This window comes from Pinus tabuliformis, chromosome 5_1, assembly GCF_031772625.1.
Source record: "Pinus tabuliformis cultivar Carrire ecotype Pingquan chromosome 5_1, CPIR1, whole genome shotgun sequence".
Classification (NCBI taxonomy): domain Eukaryota; kingdom Viridiplantae; phylum Streptophyta; class Pinopsida; order Pinales; family Pinaceae; genus Pinus; species Pinus tabuliformis.
Window position 1 is genome coordinate 346,077,125 of NC_142305.1, and position 9,654 is coordinate 346,086,778.

Sequence of the window (9,654 nt, forward strand, 5' to 3'; positions counted from 1 at the left end):
CCCAAGTCTGAGGGAAAGAGTGTCATCATGGTGGTAGTTGATAGACTTACCAAGTATGCACACTTTTGTGCATTATAACATCCATTTAAAGCCAGTACAATTTCTACTGCATTTATGGAAACAATTCAAAAGCTACATGGAAACCCAAAGATTATTGTAAGTGACAGAGATCCCATTTTCACTGGAAATTTTTGGACAGAATTATTTTCTTGTCTTGGTACTCAGTTAGCTCATAGCTCATCTTATCATCCTCAATCTGATGGGAAAACTGAGATAGTATATCTTCGTTGTTTTGTATTTGATAAACAGACACAATGGGTCAAATGGTTGCCTCTGGTTGAATGGTGGTATAACACTTCCTTCCATACAGTAATAAAAATGACCCCATTTATGGCACTTTATGGGTATCAACCACCATCCATCACATCATATTTAAGAGAAAATTCTAAGGTTCGGGCAGTGGAACATCACATCGAACATCAACAACAAGTCCTCCAACTCTTAAAGGATAACCTCGTGTTGGCACAGAATAGAATGAAACAACAAGCAGATCAACATCGCGGCGAAAGAAGTTTTGATGTAAGTGATTGGGTATTCCTACGTCTACAACCATATAAGAAAATGTCCCTCAAGTAAGCTAAGAAGGATAATAAATTATCACCAAAGTATTATGGTTCATACAAGGTGTTGCAAAAGATTGGTACTATGGCATACAAATTGGAGCTTCCTGCAGCTTGTCGATTGCACCCAATTTTCCATGTTTCATGTTTAAAGAAGGTTATATGCGACAAGCTCCCAGTTCAAACAATATTGCCAAAACTTGACGAGGAAGGAAAAATTATATTGGAATCGGAAGCAGTCACATAAACAAGAATTCGACAGCTACGAAATCGATCAATTTCAGAGTATCTTATCAAGTGGAAGAACTTATCCGCTGAAGATTCCTTATGGGAGGATGAGTATTTTATGCAAAAGTATCTTGAACTACTCAAGCGTTGAGGACAAGACCTTTTTGAAGGAGAGGGGCATGCTGGGTCCCTACAATACTAGTGATTACCCCATTACTATTGTAGTTATACCCCTTATTAATATTGTTGTGCCTCTATTGCCCCCATATTGTTATTACTGTGCCCCATAGAATCCCTCTATTGTTATTTTTGTGGCTTTATATTATTATTGTTAGGTCGGCTGGATTATATTGTGACTCCTTAGGCTAATATATATAGAAAGGAGGTTTTTTCATTTGAATCATTCAAGAATTGTTCATTTATGTAATGTAAAGGAGGTTGCCCCCTCGAAGAGGCTGAAGTTTAAGGCGTTGATCTATCTTTTCTATCTTTTCTTGAGTTGGTTTCATAACACCATATCATTGAATCTTTGACATGTTCTTCTTCTTTTCCTGACGACCAAGCTTCCCTCTTCTCTTAGTCATGGCAGAAAATTCTTGAGCTTGCTCGCTTAGTCCTACATCAATTTTTTCCTTCAGCTTGGTTTCTTCAATTTTTCACAATGACCATAGTTCGTTGAATGGAGTAGCTTCCTTCTTCGCATTGATGCTTAGTGTGATGTTACTCCATTCATTTGGTAGTGCATTGAGGACAATGGAAATCATTTCCTTTTCATGTATTATTTATCCCAACTCTTGGAATTGGTGTCTAATTTATGATACAATCATAAATTATGAGGTTGTTCATTCTTATTTTGATATATTCATTTTGTAGAGGTGTTGTCGTAACGAGATCACTTATCTTGTAGTTCTTAGGAAGAAAAATTCTACAAGTTTGTAATATATTCCTTTTGATGTTTCTAATTTTGACACATAGGGAATGAGGGGATCCTTAATGGATTCTATGAGAATCCTTTGAGCCTTAAAATCCCATTTCATTCACTTTTCTAGTACTCAAGCTTCTTCCTTTGTAGGTTTAATGATGGAGCCTTTAACATGTTCCAAAGCTTCATCTTCTATGAGGATTAGATCAGTCCTCTTACTCCATGCAAGAAAGTGTTATAACCCAACCAACTTGTTTCTTTCCTTGCAAAAGGACATTTTGATAGATTCAGATGTGGACATAAGTATACTTTCTTGTGAACATAATTCTCTTCACCTTGTTTCCTTCTTGATTTTGATGATGATATTGATAATAGAGGACCTATTCTTGATGAAGATGCATTTTCTTCAAAAATTATCTTTGACCCAAAGAGAGCGAGATCACCTTGAATCCTTGATTATGATGATAAAATTCTTGATATTTATTTCCTTGGAGGAGTAGACTTCAATATGATTTGATTTATAGTTCCTTCTTTGACTAGAAATAAGGTATTTTGAGGTCTCCCTCTTTAAGGTGATTATTCAAGCAAGGATCGTAAGAATTTTCCAAGTGTATATGCCTTATCTGAACGTACTAGGGTTTTGAATTCCTTCCATGATTTATCTCCGTGATGATAACTACTTGTGCTTTTTTTTCTTGAGCAGGTTCTTCTTTAACTTTATTATTATTGTGTTCTCTTCATCAAAGAACTACCAAAGCATGAAGATAAATGAGAAAAAGGACACAAGATATACGTGATCGTCCTGAGACAAAACCTCTCCAATCTTGAGAGGAAAACTGATTGAATTATTCTGCTTATATAATCTTCAATTCATGAATTCCAAGACCTAGACCCTTCACCAAGAACCTCTCCAAGATGAAGTCACAATTATTCCTTGAAAAAATATTCTTCCTTTTTAGTCAGCATTGGTCAAACTGATGGCTACACCACATATTTCAACTTATTTTCAAGTTTCATCCTCTTACTACAAGCCTACAATTTCCAACCTATTGTAATCACAAAAATTCCATATGTGTGGGATGATTGGAGTAGATTGGTGAGTCTCCTGTCCTATACTTGACCTAACCACTTCTCCTTGAGATTTAATCTAGCAAGCATTCCCCTTTCTTTATTTGTATCTCAGATTCTTGAAGGACTATTGAAAACCTACTGTAGAAACAGTAGTTGCAGTCACATGTGTGAGTGGAGGGACCCAAAAACAATAATAGAAAATGATGATGTTCTTCTTCTACTCTTCGTTGCTCGAGAGGCCTTCTTCCTTCCTTATTCACAATTCTTCCTTTTTCATGGATACTAAATTATGATCCTTCATGTTAGTTTGAGTCCTTCTTTATATATTCTTCTTGTCCATGCATTTCGGCTGACTTTTCATCATCTATGTTGACATCTCCTTCTAGATAGGTCTATAACTTCCTTTTGAGGCCGACTTGTCCAGAACTTGTGATGAGGTCTTGGAGGATCCTTTTGACTCTTAAAATGACTTAAATGAATTTCCTTACAATACATAGGATGCCCGAAATTGGTCCTTCATATATGAGAATAACCTAGAAGCTCTCAATGGGAGATTGGCCTAAAAATAAATTTCATTGAGCATGAAATCCATGCCTCAAGATCAACAACAATAAATTTATTTTTCTCATTAAATCAAATAAAATCATAATTTCATATGTCATTGAATACCAAACCTAGTTACATATTTCAACACGTAGTATCCAAAAAGAGACAAAAAACATAAATGCATAACCAACATGACCATAATGTTGTGCAAACTTCGAAAAAAACATCACCAACTTGTCCATATTTCCTTTCTATGAATTTTGATTGTAAATTCAACCACTTTGTAAGGAGTGTAACCTTACCTCGTTAAGTATGCCACATAGTCACTATCAAATGTGAAATCTGACGATGAGCTATGAATTCCACTATTCAATATGTAACATAATTCATACCATAAGCTCTGTCTCAGAATTATGCAACTTTAGAGTATAAACATGACGACCTTCTTACATGTGCAAGGCTACCTCAAAGTTTATGCCAAACATTAATGGAAAAATTGGGATTCTACCCTGAGCCCTCATACCCACTACTCAAATCTCCATTCTAACTGTACCATTGAATTCCTTATGAAATTTTGAGTAAAATGAGTATAAAATTGACCCGGTTTTTGTAATCTTCAATTCTGGGCTCGTTAGGAATCTTTAATATGCCATAATAATATTTTAAGAATATTATCCTAGAATATACAAAAAATATTCTACAAAATATTCCACCTCAGGATTTATTCCTATGTGGGGTTCTACTACACTGTTCTACCTGCATGAATGAGAAAAGTATGGTTTTAAATATATTATTATTGGGTGGAATAGACAAGGGCTCTATTTGATCAGGTGCTCAAAAATCAAAGTTTCAAAATCTTGATAATTTTAACTTCATATCGAAGAGCTCACCATTCTAAATCCAACGGTGCCAACGACACTCAAAATCGAGTTCGTATGTACAAGTTAGAACAAGTCAAAGTTCAAGTCTGACTTGCCTACATGGCAGGATTTGATGACGTGGTGAAACCCTTCAGTGAATCAGGAGGCACAAAATGGCAGGCCACCATTGGCCCTTACATATCGCATATCACAATCGCTGGCAAGGAGGAGTTAAGGGAATCAACCCAAGCAAGGTTGTGAGTAGCGATGCAATCTGATCCCATATCGCAATTGCAGTGGCAATAAGAATTCCCCCCCTAATGTTGTGATGCAATATCAGACCAGGTTGGCATGTGATATCAGCTTGAATTCCGATGTGATAAACCGCAATCGCATATTGCAATCACACATATAACAATCCCACAGTTTTCTACTGCTAGACATCATTGACTGCGATTCACGATCCATCCGACATGTTATGGCCTGTTGCACAACAAAAATCTCACTGGGTTAGCAGATTTTCGAGTGAAAAATGTGGTTTTCTATCGATTTTGGAGCATTTTGTGGAACAAATAGTGGGAGAACTGGGAGAGGTCATAAAGTCTTCAATTTTAATCCAAATGGGATGCAAAAAGAGGCTAGATAGCCATTTTTTAGCATTTTGAACTCATTGAGATAGGTTTCAGAGGCATTGGAGCATTATAAAAACACTTTTGTTGTAATTTTGACCATAATAGAGAGGCCCAAGCATTGGAAGCTAGACCAAGGAAATGTAGCCTAGGAGGGGTGAATTCCTCATCAAATGTATGTGTTGTGTGTTGTATTTTGATGTTCTTTGCTGCTACTTTACACATGTTAAGCATATGTTTTATATTAAATTATTTATAACATTTACATAATAAACTCTCATGGAAATTAATTAATTAAGAAAACGTGGTGAATCATTAAGCACTTGATAAGCAAATAATAAGCATCTTGGTTTTTATTAGGAATAGGGAATTACCAAAACATTACTAATCTACACCATATGATATCAATCATAGCATGTGCTTTTGCTAACTAGATTTGTTTTGTGAAAGAAGGATTTAATTTTTTGCAATTTTGTGTAATGCTAACAAGGTTAAAACTCAAAAGAGGAGAAGGAAAGTTGTTTGGAATCCCTGAAGTTGGGTCAAGTGGATGAAGAGAAAGGTTTCCAAAGTCTTCTACACTAGTACATCCTCAAGTTGTAGAAGTTGCAGTTGAGTCTTCAGAGACCATGTCTCATGAAGGAGAACCTATCATGACAGAAGATGAGAAGACCTTCAGAAAGGATTTCTTTGATATGATAGAGATGGTGAGGGTCCTCTATGAAGAGAGGAATAGCAGATTGCGAGTAGAAAGTTCCAAACCTCCCAAAGGAGAAGACTCTTTAGGAGGAGGTAATGGAAAAGGAGGTAATCAGAATGGAGACAAACCTCCACCTTCTCCACTATCTTCTTCATCTTCTACATCACAATCATCTTCACACCCTTCCACTAATACAACCCTTACTCATACTCATCATCATTCTTCAAAACGAATTGGAAAATCACCTTTTATAAAGCTTGATGTTAAATTCGAGTTGCCAACGTACAATGGAGAAGTTAATGCAGAAAAAATGGATAACTGGATTCGTCAGTTGGGGGTATATTTTAGAAATCAAAACCTTCAAGAAGATGATATCAAAATTCAGTTAGCTTCATTGAGAATGGACGGTGCAACACTCATTTGGTGGGAAGAAAGGACTCAAACCTAGATCAAAAAACATGGTAAGATATCTATTACTTGGTCTCATTCCATTGCTACTATAAAAAGACAATTCTACCCTTTAGCTCATATGCAAAAAAAATATCATGAGTTGGAAAAGTTTTGTATAGTTAAAAGGTCAAAATGTGCAAGAGTATACTCAATAGTTTAGGAGAAGAACTCTTATGCTAGGAGTAGACTTACAGTCACAAGATAAGTTGCCGAAATACATAGTAGGTTTGCATAACTATCTTCGACACACCATTCTTATTTTTAGTCCCATGAATCTTGATGAAGTATTTGTTCAATATATACACAATGAAGGAAGAGGGAAAAATGTACAAGAAGAAGCCATTCTAGAGTGGTGAAAAAGGGAAGAAATTTAAAAGAAAGTAGAAGAAAAATGCTTTTGTTAACAAACAAGGGGAGAATCGTGTGTGCAGGAATTATTCCAAGGAGGGTCATGATGAAGTGCATTACTGGAAGATTCATCCTGAATTAAGACCGAAGAAATCCAACAATAAATGGAAACAGAGGACAAACACTACTATACAACAAAACTTGGGTTCTCACTCAGGTGATGAATAAAAAATAGCAGCCACAGTCACCAAGGGAATAGTTGTGGAAAAAACAAGACAAGAGGAATTTGTGGCAAGCATCGGCACAAAAAATAACTCAAACAACCCTTCAAATCAAGAAACCGTAATAAAGTTGTTCCATATCCGAGTTATTTCCAAACACACCAAAATTGATACGCTGTTTGACAGTGGATCCCACAAAAATTTAATTTCTACTCACTTGGTCAAGAAATTGAATCCAGAATCTGTGCCTCATCATAAACTGTATCCGTTGGGTTGGATAACCAAGTATTCCAATCTACAGGTCACACAAATATTCATATTCGGGTTTGCAATCACTACTAATTTCGTTGATGAAGTCAAATTACATGTAGTGTCATTGGATATATCTAGGATTGTGTTGGGAAGCCCATATTTGTCTAATAGGAAAGCCATTTTCCATAGATTTGAGAAAAAATACCATTTTTTCAAAGATGGCGTGGAGTACATTGTGAGAGCCCATTGCAAAAAACTTAATTTGTCTTTGGCAAGCATAGGGAAAATGAAGTGACTGGTCAATTCTAGCAAGAGTCTCATGTTCCTTATGATCAAGAAGAAGAATGACACAGAGCATGAATCCTTTGTACGTTGTGACATGAAGTTGAAAGCTAAATTGGTTGATGTGGTCAATCAATATGGACACATGTTTCAAGAACCAAAGGGACGACCACCAAAAGCTGGAATAAGCATGAAATTCAACTACATCAAGACTGTCCACTCCCAAACATTGGTATCTATCGAATGTCAATTTTGGAAAGTTTAGAAATTAAGAAACAAGTCTAAGAATTATTTGATAAAGGTGTAATTCATCCCTCTACTTTTCCTTGTGGTTCACCAATTGTTTTGGTACCCAAGAGAGATAGAACCTAGCGCATGTGTGTAGATTATCAAGCTTTGAATAAAATTACCATAAAGAATTGATACCCACTGCCCTAAATAGATGATTTGCTAGATCAGTTGAAGAATGAAAAATATTTCACTAAATTAGACTTGAGAAGTGGATATCATCAAGTTAGAATAGATAAGAAGGATATTTGGAAGACTACTTTTAAAACCAAATAATGATCGTTTGAGTGGTTGGCTATGCCTTTCGGTATTTGAAACACTCCAGCTACATTCATGAGAGTTATGAATGATGTTTTAAGATCCTTTCATGATGAGTTTGTAATTTTCTATTTAGATGATATTTTGATATTCAGCAAATCACGAGAAGAGCATGTCAAGCATGTGAGGAAAGTGTTGGATGTCTTGAAAAAAGAATAATTATTTTTGAAGATGTCTAAATGTGAATTTGGGAAAACTTCCTTAGTGTATTTGGGCCACATAGTTGGAGGAGGTGAGCTGAAGATTGACCCTTATAAAGTTTCAGTCATTGTGAATTGGTCAATACCCAAATCAGTCACAGAAGTAATTTCATTGCCAATTTCTCTTCTATAGCAGCTCCACTACATGCTTTGACCATTGTGAAGGTTGTCCTCGAGTGGGGAGGCAAACAAAAAAAAAAAATTTGATGCTTTAAAACAAAAGATTAGTTCAACCCCAATTTTAGCATTGCCAGATTTGAAACAACCATTTGAAATACAAATAGATGTGAGTGACTACATCATGGGTGCAGTTCTTTTACAACATGGTCAACCCATTTCATTTCGTTATGAGATTTTTAATGGTGTTGTTATTAATTATCCTTCCTATGATAAACAACTTTACACATTGTTGCAATGTGTGAATAAATAGAAGAATTACTTGATGGAAAAAGAAACCATTGTTCACACCGATCGTCAACCTTTGCAATATCTACAATCGCAAACAAAATTGCAACAATCAAGGCACTTTCATTGGATGGTATTTTACAGCAATTCCACTTGGTAATCACGTGTAAGAAAGGTATTTATAACAAAGCTTCTAATATTCTTTCTAGACTATTTGTTAATGTAGCCATTTTACTCAAGAATAATTATGTTTTTCCTTAAAGTTATGCTAAAGAATACACACATGATTTTCACTTTGAAGAGGTATATTCAAACTTGAGTCAAGGCCACCAAGTTGAGGAATTAAACTACCATGTACATGATAATCTGTTGTATCATTTGGGAAAACTTTTTGTTCCACAGGGAGAGAGAGTAAATGTCACAAGGGAAGTGCACACTTCCCTTATTGCTGGACATTTCTGTATAAGTAAAACAATGGAAAATATTCAGAGGTATTTTTACTAGCCTCGTATGCTTGAAAGTTGTCATGTTTTATCAGAGGTTATTCATTGTGTCCAATCAATAAGCCTAGTAATAGGAAATCAGGATTGTACACACCACTTCCAATTCCGTCATGTCCATGGGAGATTTTTTCTATGGATTTTGTAGGAGGTCATCCTTTATCAAGAATAGGTCATGATTATTTGTACGCAGTTGTGAATAGGTTCAGCAAGGTGTGCATATTAATGCCTTGGAAGAAACAAATTACAGCTAAACAAATAGCTCAACATTTCTTTCAAAATGTGTGGGTTTATTTTGGATTACCTAGTTCTATTGTAAGTGATCATGATTCTTGATTTGGTGGGAAATTTTGGTGAAGTTTATGGAAATTGATGGACAACAAGTTGAAGAAAAGTATAGCCTTCCATCTGAAAATAGATGGTAAAATTGAAGTGGTTAATAGGACAATTATTTGTTTTCTAAGAGGATATTGCAGCAAACATCCTAAGTTGTGGGATGAAAAATTGCATTATATTCAATGTGCTTACAACCGAGCAAAACACTCTTCTACTCTAACTTTTCCTTTTGAGGCATGTCTTGGTTATTTTCCTAAATCACCTTTGGATTTCATCATTGAGATATATCTAGTTGTAGATGGACATAACGACATAGACAGAGTGAAAAATTTCATTAAGAAAATTCAGATTATTCACCAAACAGCTCAAGAACTACTAGAAAAGAGTCAAGGCAAGTATAAGGCAAGGCATGATAAGCATCGTGTGGATCATCAGTTTCAAGTAGGTGATGAATTTTCACATCACATGATCAAGGAAA